We start from the raw sequence: 13557 nt of genomic DNA, 5'->3' as shown, positions 1-13557 counted from the left end.
AGAGACCGCGTGACGATTCCAACGGAGGGAAGAGAGAAAGCGCGAGGCCGAGGGCCGGTGGTACGAGAGAGACGGATCGTGGTTGCTCGAGAGATCACGATCCGTGGAGCAAAAGCAAAGGTCGATCCGTGCTGCACGTTGCGGCACGACTATGCCACGACGGTAGGACGAACGTTTATTAGAAGCAGAGGAAGCGCCTCTGTGACAAATGGCGTGGTTTCATTGTTACACGAGGACCCCCGGGCCCACCGGCAGGGCCACCGGGGCCCCTCTGCGACGTCGTAAATCTGACCAACGCTGACGGATAGAAATCAGAACGGACGGTGGCGCGGTTTTCACGGTTAAACGAAACGAAAGGAATGCCGGAGACACGCGAGAGCCTTCGCAGCCAGCGAGGAAACCGAGTCACGGTTAAACTCGTATATACCTTACAGTCCGTCGACGCTCGTTCTAGTTTTTACGATCCCGTGGATCGAGTTCTGGCTGATCAACGTTCACGTTTAGTTTATTGCTACTGTGACGTCCATTATTGCGCCGTTCTTCCGTCTCCTTTCGCAACCCTGTCGGACGCGAAACCTGATTCGAGCCTGATCAGCGGGTGGAGCTGCACGAGCAGTCTTATCGTTGACCCTTGACAGCACGAGAAGACACCGATACTAACCGCTAGGTAGTGTAAGCATCTGTTTTGATTTTGTCTCTCTCGTGAATATGGACACTATGTCTTCATCCCTTCTGCTCCTTTTAAAGCCTTTCGAAGTAATGAAATTTACGTGGAAAATAAAATACGAGGAACATCCCTGATTAAATGATCAATTAAAATAATTAACAGTACGGTGTGAGAGAATCGAGTGGGAATGGCATGGGAGAAGGCAGTCGTTGTCGAGCATTCTCACTGTAAACGTACCGTGATGTTATAAAATATATTGCATTTGAGATCTCACGTATATCTCTTCGTGACAGAGATTAGTATCTTTGTTTCCAATCTTCTGAGATCAGGAATGCTTTCTTATTAGTCTCGGCGTTTCCGAGAAAAGAAATGTACACTCTTGAAACTGGTCATCCCATGCCTACGATTTGTCTAATACGTTGATCCGATCGCTCGCCATTTTCTTGTCTCCCAATCGTACCTCTATACCATTCTCTCCGCGCAAAAACTAAATTAACAAGTCCACTCGAACAAAATAAATTTCGTTTTCGAATTCATTAGGATTCAAAGCCGCGATGTACCAGCGTCGACGAGAGAAACCTTGAAGAACGATTACCCTGGCTAACAAACGGCTGTTCACGCTTAATGCGTCGATCGATAAGGCAACACGCGACTCGAGTCGATCGCCAGTTCCGAGTGGTTTTACGAGGACGACGATTTTCCACGCGCGAGGCGTAAAAAGGAAACGGGTGGAAATGAAAGAGAAAGGCATGGGAGCCGAGAAGCCATAAAATGTCAGAAGTGTCGCGAAGGAGAGGAGAGTTCGTTAAGCGGGTGATCGGGCACAGTTCTGTCAATCGATCCGAGTCCTCCGGAGAAACGAAGGGACCCCAAGATGGCTGCCCGGGAACGTACACGCGGGCCCCTGCTTCACCAGCATCAGCGACTTAGCATAAATCACTCCCGCTCCGCTCCAGTCGCCGTCTTGCTCGCTCGTTCGGCCCGATATCCGCTCGTAGAAACGCGACCGCGCCGCGAACACAGCCCCGTCTCCTTTTCCAACGAAACGATTCGTTTCGTCGCGTTCACGATTCTCGCTATAGGCAATTTTTTTTTCCTTGCTCGACGATTTAAGAAGGCCCTATTCACGCCAGCGTCGCTAATTCCACGCACAGGCGCTCGGTCCCTCCACGACAGTCGTTAACAGTGCGCGAGGTGTTGTCCGACAAGTCGGGAGACCGGGCGTCTAAAACTATTTATTGGCAGCTCAATCGAGATTGTAACTCTCCAAGTAGGCCCTTTGAAAAGTCACGTTGTTCGCGTTCTTGGAAACGTTGTAACGAGTGGTATCGCGTAAAACAAATGATACGAGATGACGATTTTAAGAAGTTATATTTCTTAGAAACTGAGTTTACCCAGGTTGATCCGGTACAATTAATAGACGCAAATCTCTAGTCGCTCGAGTAAGTCGGTTTGGCTTTAAATGAAGAAATAACTACAGGAAAAGGCGTCGGTCCTAGAGCACAAAGAACGCGGAGATTCGGTGAACCGGTTCGGGACCGAGAGCGGCCGCCATCGCGGGATTGATTTCATCGAGCGTATTGCCTATAACTCTGACAGGAGTTCCGTATTGCGCACGGTGTCCATGCGAGCACGTGGGATAATTCGTTACCAAGTTAGACCTTTCTCTTCGTCCTCCTTCGCCGTTACGACGTCTGTGTTCTCCGTGTTTCCTCGTGGAAGTAGATTCTTTGGCGACTAGTTCGGTACGCACGACCTCGATATCGCGAACCGAAAGAAATTCGGGGGTAAGAGAGGAGAAAGGTGGACGGGAACGGAGTCTGTAAGAAAGAGAAGAGTTGAAAGATTTGCAAGAGGTTTGGGCGAACAGAGCAAACGGACAGGTCGCTTATTTATGGCAGCCATACTTCAGATATATGAACTGGTTCCCGTCGAAAGTTCGGGACGCCGCGTCTTTCCAGTTCAAAATGTATAGAGAGGTGTCCCGTCGCTTGCCTTCAGCGGCAAGATTTGCGATGGGTCACCCCCGTAGCGATATCACGCGAGCTTAATTCTTTCTTTCCTCCCGTTCGACGGAAACCTACGTCTCGTGCCACCGATCCAAACTCGAGCTTATCGTCCGACGACTGACCAGCCACTTCGGCTGAAGTCCCGACGCTATGCGCGAAGCATAATTTTGTTGTTGTTGCTGTCTTTGGAAATTTAAACACGAATATTTATTCGCATTGTTTATTCATCATATCGGAGCGATAGATCACAGAACGCTAGTTCTCGCGCAATTCCTTCAAGACTCTTATTAAATTTATTGACCTGTTCACGTATACATACGATCAGTCCCATAAGTCTAAATTAATTGATGGGTTTAATGTCTCCAAATAAATTTTTGATTACAAATGTATACACGCATCAAGTCTATTTATGTACGTATTTATAATGAATAATTTTTGGAAACATCACATCTATCATTTAACTTAAATAAACTTCTTCGATAAACATAGAAGGCACGAATACTTCTGGGACTGACTGTAATACCAGTATCCAGAGGTTACGTATCGATTGATAAATGCCCCTATTCCTAAATTTCAATTATGGAAAATTATTCAAATGTTCCTCTTAAAATATTGGGAAACCGTTGAGCTAACCTAGATGTGCACGGATCGTGACGGAATCGTTACAGCAGCCACGTGGCCTCGAGCTCTCGAAGGAACAGGAAACACTCGAGGATCGTCTTCCCGAGTCGTTTCGACAGCGGTTACGATTACGGTAATGCTCGTCCGACACGTCGGATCTCGGTTGACCGGTATTTAGGTTTGTTAGTTTCGGATATTCTGCGAAGCGACGAAAAGTCGCGGTCGGAGGAGCTAGAGCCAGCAGCGAACGAAGGGAGCAGAGGGACTCGCCATGGCAGAGCAGAGCGTTGGGGAGAAGAGAGGCGATGGAGTAGATAAATAGATGGATGGGCAATATTATAACTCACCGGCTGTCATCCTGTACGGAGAGTCAGGCTGCTAATCAGACCCTGGCTCGCTCTCGCCCCTCGACCGACCCTTCACGAAAAATGGATTTATTGCCGTTCGCCTCGACTTCGGCACGCTATCGAGCCCTCTGATCCGTAGAATGTAACCATCGTCGTACTATTCGCGTCGAGCCTTCTACTCCAACTTGGCCCCTTCTCCACCCGACCTCTGTCCCTACTACTATTCCAACCTCCCCCCGTTTCGAGCTTCCCTTTTTTTCCACGATCTTTCGGCCCGATCGTCCTTCGAACGCGCAACTTACGACTCCTAGTTCCAGTAGTTATCGCACGTCGCGCCGTGAAAACGCCGTCGAATTTTCGCGCCACCCGACAGGTTCACCCGGGGGTTTTACTCTCGAGACTCGGGAGCATGCCGGTTCAATGGCGTCCATGTTCGCGGCGCCAGTTTATGTTCCTGGAGGTTGAGTAGCGTCCAACTGTCGCAGGATTCGAGACGAAAATTGCTACAATTCGCGCAAGTACCGATGCGGTTGACCAATGATAGTTGTAGCGTTCAAACTTTGCTGTCTATTTCTTTTTATTTTCGTACGTCGAATCTCACTAGCAAATAAAAGGGCTAGTTGTTTCAATTATCGCACTCCCGGTTAGGTAGGGCTGAGAAAAGGATAACCTTGTTCGGTAGTCCTTGGACCTCCTAAGGCTCTGGAAATCTTAAGAGTTATACTCGGAACTAACATTAAAAAACCATTACGTTATTGAAGCATTTAGAGTGAAGACCCATGCGGGCATCATGCCATACTCGCATCATCTAAACACTTTACACAAGATCCCGTTTCAAGTACTCGGAGACTAGCAACCAAATAGTTTCGTGATCCGTTGTCGGTCAAAGGGTTGGAGTGGTACCGTCGACGATTACTCCGGAGACCTTCCAGTGGACACTTTTAGGCCGTACGCGTGGCCGAGATCGATCACCCGCGAGACCTCGGAGGCTTTCACCGACACGGAGCGCAGAGACAAAGAGGAAAAAGGCGGAGGTGAACACAGCGATCCTCGATCCCGAGATCCGCGATCCGCGATCCGCGGGGCTGACAGAGGGGATATGTCGGTGGGCTCGGCCAAGGAACGACGCCGGGGGGAGGGCTCAGGTGAGGACCAATGCATCAAGCAAACGGTGACACTCGCCTCCTCTGCACGGCGTGCATAGATCATGTCGACCTCGTTGCCGTCGGACGGCGGTGCTCCGCGACGAGAGAGACGGGGGAAGATCTAAAGCTTCGAAGGGGTATGACCCCCCACCCCCTCCCTCTCTCCTTACGCCCCAGTGGCTTTTCTCTTTCTCGCGCTCGTTGGGCGCTCGAGGAGCACAGATGTACGGACCGAACGAGATAGACGCCGACGAAGAGAGTGGAACTGTCTGAGACCCTTGCTCGAGAATACGTGTACACGCTCACGGACACATCGGAGATCTGTATGAGCGGTGTACGTGCGCGCGTGTGTTTTTTCAACGAGATTTATTACCGAACTCCTAATGCTCCGGGGCACGAGGAGAGGGTGCGCTCCTTCCCACCCATCGACTCTCACCCCTGCGCACCGCCCGGCACCGCCACCACCGTCGCCAACCGTCGTCGCCGTCGTCGCCCTCGACGTCATCGTCGTCGTTGCTCGTTGCTCGTTGTCGTCGTCATGGTCGTCGGTCTTGCCTCGCCGGGGCATTCGGTACCTTCTCGCCGTGGCCCGTAGTTCGTCTTCGCGCGGCGCTTAATCCCCGGCTGCCACGCTATTACGAGTTGATTTACATTCCTGCGTTAACAAGGGCCAGTGGAACGCGCCTCCAATTCGGTGCTCGTCGACGAACCCGACTGTTTCGCCGCCCTCGCTCGAGACGATCGCTGCCGTGCAGCAAATTTTCCAACCGAAGAGGACAAAAGATCCGCGACTGCGGTCCCAGCTCGATGTCTAACCTGTTGACCCCTCTCCCCCCCCCCCCCCCTCGCCCCTCCCCACGAGTCGCCTCGTCATTGCCACATCAGTCGACGAGTCGACTTGTCGTGGAAATTTTCGTTTATAATTCCAACGAAAGAGTGAACATAAATGTCCCTATTTTATCTGGCACTTTTAACGATGATCAAAAATTGTTGGTGTTGATTCTTGGTCATATTATAATAAGGGAAAGTAAAGGATTCTAGGGGTAGACGATCTCTTTTTCTTTGTTCTGTAAACGTAGTATATCTCATATTATGAGAGTACGGGGACTCGCAAGTGTATAGTTGCTCTCGACAGTTTATCAATGCGTTAAAAACTCGGGGCGCTAAGGGTTCACGTCCTCGACAGATTATTTTCCACCTCGTTTCGTGCTTCCATCTTCTTCGCGAAGGCGAAGGAACGCCTCGTCACGAATTAAAAATGATAAATGACTGTTCGCAAGAGAAGTTCGTTTATATTTGTCTATTTCCTTAGCACATTAGAGTTCGTTTCATATGAACTCGTTTCATTCTATCGATTTCGTTAGAGAAAAGAAATCTCGCTACCGTTGGACAATGTTTCATTCGTAAACATAAGCGCATAAAGAAGATACACTGGGTCAGCGTCGCGTACAGGCTTCCACCTTCAACCGAAGACACATTGGTACAGTGCAAGGTCGTCGAGGTCCGAAGGGTTAATCCGCCCCAGGCGAAGAAAAAAATCTGGCGACCGAAAGTTTGGCTAGGAAATCTTTGAAACAGGCAAAGCTGCGCACGTCGACTCGCGTTACGTCCAGAGAGCAATAAATGTCGTCGTCGAAATATTTACGGCTACAAACGGTATCGTAAGCGTGTAATAAATCATTATTAAGCAAATCGTATTAACGTTTATAAATTCTACTCTTAAGGAAAGCAACTTTAACGAGATCGTCGCAGGGGATTACGTAATTTCGACCGCGACCGCGTCACCGTGACTCTTCCGATCGTCGAGCGTCTCACCTAGAAATAGCAATTCTTCATGCACGTGGACGCGCGTCGCTGAGTATTTAGTATGTTTCCGGTGTCTCTCTCTCTCTCTCCGTACTTCTGTTCGTTACTCCTTGGTCGTTGTCCATTATGTTCCCATCCAAGAAAAAGCAACGCATAGTAGAAATTTACCAGGAAATCCAGCGACTGTCGAGATGCCCTGTTAGAAATTCCGCGAAACAAGATGACATATGGACGTACAGATCATGCGACGAAATAGAGTTAAATGCACCCGGTGCACCGAACAGACGGGGGACATTTTATTCGAACAATATAGAACACGATTTTTTAATTATTCAACGAGATATTGATCTTTCGTTAGCCACCTTACCGTTCATGTGTGTAAGTTGAGAATGACAACTAGGTTGGTTTGAGTGTAAGCTTGAATTGACGTTTCGACGTCAATGAACGATTAATTTTTTTTTTGTCATTTCAAAGAGGGTGAACATTTATCACCCCCCGATTCTCAACGGCAATACGTCGTTTTATTAATATTCGGTTAAACACTTGTACCAACCATGTTTTCGCAAAGCATCCAATCCGTACAAAATTTGAAAAATCCCGCGGGCGCCAGTGCGAGCTGCGGCGCCATGGCGCTCCGAGGCGCTCAGTTTGGGAACCCCTGGTTTAACGAGGACCGAGTAAACAATTGTTTATCCTTTATTCGTTACTCCAAATTTCCATCCGGATAAGAAGTTCGCCTCGTCGTTGCTCCCTTTCCCTCGCGCCTCGTCGCGCGGGGGAGGGGGGGGGAGGGGGGGCAGCCTAGAATGCAGAAAGAAAGAGGACTCGCGAGGAGCGAGGACGAAGGAGTGCGTGCGCGCGGGAAGGAAAGAGAGGAAGGGAGCATCTCGCGGGCGAGGGTGGACACGAAGAAAGGAAAGACACGAGAGAAGTCGCGGCGACCAAGGAAGAGAGTCTCTACGCGAAACTGGGAAGAGTGGGATGGGGGCGTGGGTGGAATGAGGCGCCTAGTGGGGAGAGAGAAATACGTCGGGCCGGTGCGTGGATGGGTGGGGATAGGTCAGGGCCGCGGGCGGAGGGGTGGCGTTGACGAGGGGTCAGGCGGGGAGGGATGGTCGGTTTGGCGCGGGGCTCGGAATGGGCTTCGAGGGGCGGCGGGGGAGGGGATACGTAGTAAAGGAGCGGCTCCGCGAGGAGCGAAACGAAGCGCGGCACGGCGGGGAAGATTCAGTGGATAAAGCGAGGCAGGGGTGCGGAGGAAGGGGTAGCAAAACGTGTGGAGGGGGGAGGAGGGATCGTCAAGGCGCGGAGGGGTGCTTCGGTAGCAGCGGAGGCGCCATGGAGGGGGTAGAGACGGGGAAGATGACCGCGGAGCCGTCAGTGCGCCACGTGCTGTCGTCGTGGGAGGGTCTTTGCTTTTGCTCCGTTCCGTCGGCGAGTCATGCATCGCGTTACCGCGAAATCGTGACTCGTCCATCCAAGGAGGCCCGGTTCACCATTGTTTCGCGGTCGCGTGATAACTCGGCACCGTGATTGCCGCGATGCGAAATTACGGTCGGTGACGTGCGCGTAAACCCAAAGGATTAGGAAACGTTTGACGACTGTGAGAGAAGAGTGATACACACGAGGCGGTTTCAGCGTGAGCGCCCGAATACCAGTTAAGTGAGTGGTGCGTCTTTATCGTCTATTGCGCGGGTGGGAAGATCCTTGGAGATGAGGCGGTGATACGATGCCGAGGGTACCACGGAGGACACGCGCGTCCCGATGCTCGTCGTCCAAGCACCGAGTCGCTCACTCCGTACACGCGACGAGGATAATCGCTCCTGACGCACCGGCGGTGCCGACGACTCATCGGGACTGACGTTTCCTGCGCCCTTGGAACCACTACTTTGCGGTGAGTTCGTCTTCGAACGCTCCGTTTTTCGTCCTGGCCAGGACTCGTGGTACTATTTCGTCGACCCCCGCTAGAGATGGGCAGGAGTTCACTCAGAGTAACAGATAACAAGTGATTGCTCCGATTTATTAGCCGTTCGTTACGACAGTGGTGTAGGTCCATTCTTGTTTCGAGATGAAAAAGAACTTGCGGTTCTATCGGTGATGAAGTGCGATCAAGGTTTTGTAAACGTGGTGTACAGGTGGTGTGAACAACTGTAGGTCCATTACGTCCTTATGTTCTACCGAAAGTTGTGAATCGGAATACATAGGGTTGTTATTGTGTCATCACGAGGTCACTCGTGTTCGTGTTCGTGGTTTTGGAGTAACGTTTTCGTAATGAATGCTTTCCTCGATCTTGTTAGTAACAGAAGTTAAATCGACACGTTTATAAGTAAATATGGCTTCGCTGACACTGAAATTTCGTTAAAGTCGAAAGCAACATGTTTCCAAGCATTGCTCCATCTTTCAAAGATATAGACTTGCAAAGATATAGCTTTGCTTTCCGTTTTACAACGAACGGATTGTATAATAAATTGATTCGTAATGTTTGTCCGAGTGATTTGGAGCGCGTGTGTTTTTATGTCACCGAAACACGTATTCGATTCAGACATATCGAGCACAGCGTTTTGACGTTTCGCCCTTACGATGCCGGGTCTACTTTGGGGTATGGAAAGTGTGTTACAAAATGTCATCACTTATGGTTTCGTAAATCACGGAAAATATAGTATACCACGTAAGTTTGATAGTTTAGAATCAGCAAGTTCGCCGAACTCAGCGATTTTTACACAAGTGTCAACATATTATTATTTGACACATTTTATAAGTTCTTCTTATGTGTAAATCATCACACATCTGTGCGATAGAAATGTTGAGAAAGTAGATAAATAAATTCGGTATTTTTGCTACTGGTGCTTTTTAATTTCAAAAGAGTGATTGACACATCGTGCATATCGTTCTTATTCGTATTTAATTTAATATGTATGCGCAGTTGGATTCGAGTTCGATAAGATTGACATAAGTTCCATAGAATTGTTTATTTCGTTTCGTGAAAAGGACCACGTGCACGTCAGCACATTCTGCAGGATTTAAATACGTCAGTCGCGAAAACTTAATCCTACATTTTGTGACATTTCCTTGTGTACAACGTCTTTGCATCACTCTCGTCACATTTTCTTTTTGGAGCATAGTTTCTCTGTCTCGAAAAGAGCCCGTGACGTAAAGTTAAAACACACGATGGCTAAACATGCTTGAATCGAATGAATGAATAGAAGGAATTATTTCACAAAGAACAATTATAAATTAAAATCAAATATAAATCAATCTTACTACCTTGCTTGCTGTTCAGTATTTCTCCATTTAGCACTAGAAGGAATTTAATTTAATATATCAATTTTTCTTACCTCGTACGAATAATCTCAATTAAATCACCGACCATTTGTTGGTCGTCCTTGGACGTGTCAAATATATCAAAAGATTTGATCAAGAAACAAATAAATTATTTTTGGAGTAACGCAACCAGAGAAAATGGTGGTAAGAATTGAAACAAGAATTTATGTATACGTCTTTCGACGGATTTGTCATAATGTTTTTGTACTCTTGAAACGACCAAAAAGTGGTCGAAAAACGCAAGCATAAAATTATTTATGCATTGTCACGGAATGCTATTTTCAAAGGCTTGAAAAATCTAAAATGTCTCTTATTTAATAACCGTTCGATGAAATAAACGTCACGAGTAAATTGCCATGAGTTTTATTCGCTATTTATTAAGTTTTGCCTGTCTCATGCTGTAAATGGTGGCTTAACTTACGCGACAGGTAGTAAACGAGGGTTTGTTTATTCATCGCGAGTCAAAGTTCACACCTTGGAATTCACTCCGTGGTACCGATCGAAATCCATGGATCGGATCGAACCGCGTTCCGTTACCATTTTCTATTTTGGTTCGCGTATTCCGTCAGATTTCCCCTCCTTTTCGTCGTTCACACTTTCTCCCTCTCCTTTTCTATCGCGCACAGGCACGCACGTAACCTTTCCTCGGCGACAGATGATACGCAGATCACCGAGTGATTCGATTCATCTTGCGCGTAGGTTAACTACCGGTTTCTGGTATTTCCGCGGCCACCTTTCTCACCGTGCCCATATTCGCTACCGTGACCATCCACGATGAGCAACATTTTATTCGAATAAAAAACGACGAATGGAAATTATAATCCTTCTCTGTTGGCCAAGGTTTCCACGGAAATTATGGGACATTACGTTACTTTGCATTCGAGCAAAGCGATACCGGCACTTTATTATATTCCGTACATCCTGATATAGGCTGAATAATAAAGTGGCTAAACGATCGAAATTTGGCCCTGACGTTTATCCGATTGAACCATCATCGATATAAGGTTTCATTCGTTCAACGCGATGCATAATTTCATTGTATAACTCGAGTTTGGAGCCGACAGTAGCTGGTGTATCCGTGTATCCGATTTCTTAGAGTAGGTAGATGCTAAATAGAAACAAAGATTTTATAATTTTAACATCGCGCATGCTTATCACCAAAGAGCTGGAGAAGGTTATCAGCGACTCGTGAAATAGTATCGAGTATAATACCTTAAAAAAGTTAATTAATCCAATACCGAATCGAATGAAAAATGTATTAAAAATAATGAAGATGATACTAATTACTACTACGCTTTTGCGTTATATTTAATCGTTTTTAATAAAAAATCTGTTAATATTTAGAAAACTATGTAGAAAAATTGAAATCGATTTCATTCGGAAACGACGAACTTTTGACTAAAAACGTGGGCGAGCGTAGAATCGCACTGTGAAGCAAAATGGATCGTATACGAATCAGTAATATAACATAAATAATAAAATATTGTGTATGCATGGTTTGCACCAATAAAACGAAAGAAACTTTTTGAGGCAACCTAATAGTTTGGTACAGCTGGTGGCACCTGTAATCGAAGCACTGCGTCGGGCGTTCGTAGAGCGCGAAGGGGAATCCGCGCGTCACTGGTCAGACAAGCAAAGTCCGGTCGATCCGTGTCCAATCTGTGGCGTGACAGAAGCGTCGGCGTCGTCGTTACGAGGCGGTTGACGCGCTGCCACGCGGCACGCACCGTGATTCGTGACGAAGATAACCGTCGACGCGTTATAGCGCTCCACGTCGCGAAATTACCATTCGAACAAGTAGGACTGTTTCGAGAACGGACAGGTACACTTTTTGTGAAATCGCGCCAGCTCGAATCTTCGTGTGCGTCTGTGCAGACAGGGTATCGTTCCACTTGAATTTATATAGAACAATGCTCGACACAGCGCATGGTGAAACTTTATCATTTTGGTGAACAACAAGCATTTTCTGAATTTAAATCATTTATTATTGTTTTATAGATTGTATAGATTGTTTTCGATACATTACGAACAAATTTGACAAGATACACTTCAAAGTGTCCATATTCGTGTTACCAAACTCGAACTTTCTTTACTACACTGCGTGCGCGTTTAAAATTCTCGCAAAATTGACCCGTTTTATAGGGAATCGGAGTAGTTACACGTCTCTATCGTTTCAGATCGACGCGAAAAGTTTGCGTTTTTTCGTGTAAGACGGCGGGAATGGTAATTCGGTTAAAAGTGTGCATAGCGATCGAAGCAGAAATAGATTCGATCGGTCATACATATGCATTCACATATTCCCGAATCGATGCGAGTCGTTTAAAATTCATCGACGCAAGACCGTGTCGAGATGTGACGTCATTGGACGCGATTAAATCCGTCCTGCCACCGCGAGACGCTCGAGGTACACGTGTGACGCGCCGTCACGAATTCTTGGGAAGGATGGAACGAAAGGCACGGCATTTTTTGCGGCGTCAATCTGGCTTTCGAGGATCGGGTCAGGCTCCGAGTTTATTTGTTGCCGTTGGTGTCGTAAACAAGGGATCCTTCGACAGCTCTGCGCCTCGCGAACCTGCGCCTCGTCGTCGATTCTGTTCATCGTTATTAGTTTCTAGCCGATTTCCAGGAATCACAGAGAACAATACGCTCGGGGAAAGGCTGAAAGTCACCCTTTCCTTCGAAAACAAAGTTCAGAGTGGCACACCTACGGATGCCAATCAACCAGAATAAATCTCTGCGTCATGGGAAATCACTAATAGGAGGAATTATTCACCACTCTGGACGGGACTGTTGAATCACACATGGACGAAACTTATTTAGAGATTCTCGTCAGTTATCACCCTGTAATTACCAATCGTCTCGGTATTTTCAGCGTTCGATTAAGGTACCCGCCTAATTTCTAGACCCAACAATTACATGATATTTAAGAAGAACTTTTACTGTACTAATTATTTGTATGTGGTTACGCACTTTAATAGATAACGGAACGGAAATAATTTTTTTTTAATTGAATCAATCAACTCGAAACTAAAAATTGAAAATGTGCGATTTTTTGTTTAAAGCTGCACAGTTTTTATTTCTGACGAGGACCAGTTGGTCGCAGTGTTGTTTCGATTAACAAGAAGCTCTTCTTGGAACGAGTGCTTTCAAGAACGAGTTTGTTCACGCTTTGTGTTCTTTTATTTAAACTCTTTCTCTAAATAAGAATAATATGCACATCTGCTCGGTTAGCCGAGACGGTTTTTGAATTTTTTACTAGTCGTCAATTATGGACCACGGAATAGCCGCGTTTGACGCGCCGCTGACACTGTTGACGTCATCGGGTTCGGAAAAACCAGTCTGTCATTCTAAAGTCCGATTAAATATTTTCGTCTCGAGGGACGACCTTTATAATTTTCGTCGATTCGCCTACTGGAGTCGAAACCAGATTCGTCTTGCATTCCGCGACGACTGCGACTCTGAGAAATAAGAAAGCCTCGTCGCTCGAGAACGATGCCCTCGGAATTTGTTGTCGCGAGCGAGCGATTCGAGAGTTTACTTAATCCTTGATATATTGGGTCGTCTGAAATGTTCAAATTGTGCCTTTGAATTTTTCTTAAAAATTGGCACGAACTTTCTGGACAACCCAATGTAACACATTT

General features: G+C 47.0%; 1 protein-coding gene across 5 annotated transcripts in view; it reads left to right on the top strand.

Moving 5' to 3' along the window:
• LOC128874870 (protein tiptop) overlaps positions 1-13557 on the top strand; it is a 143006-nt gene that overhangs the window by 44647 nt on the left and 84802 nt on the right. For 2 of the 5 annotated variants that reach the window (XM_054119992.1, XM_054119987.1), the window contains exon 1: positions 7986-8489. The exons of 2 other annotated variants lie outside the window; for them this stretch is intronic. The gene's annotated coding sequence lies outside the window, so the exon portion shown is untranslated. Of the gene's footprint in view, positions 1-7985; positions 8490-11653; positions 11739-13557 lie in introns of those variants that run through there. One more of the 5 variants, XM_054119989.1, reaches the window with a different exon arrangement.

The sequence above is a fragment of the Hylaeus volcanicus genome, chromosome 4 (genome assembly GCF_026283585.1).
Source record: "Hylaeus volcanicus isolate JK05 chromosome 4, UHH_iyHylVolc1.0_haploid, whole genome shotgun sequence".
NCBI classification, from domain to species: domain Eukaryota; kingdom Metazoa; phylum Arthropoda; class Insecta; order Hymenoptera; family Colletidae; genus Hylaeus; species Hylaeus volcanicus.
This window is presented reverse-complemented; position numbering and strand designations above follow the sequence as displayed.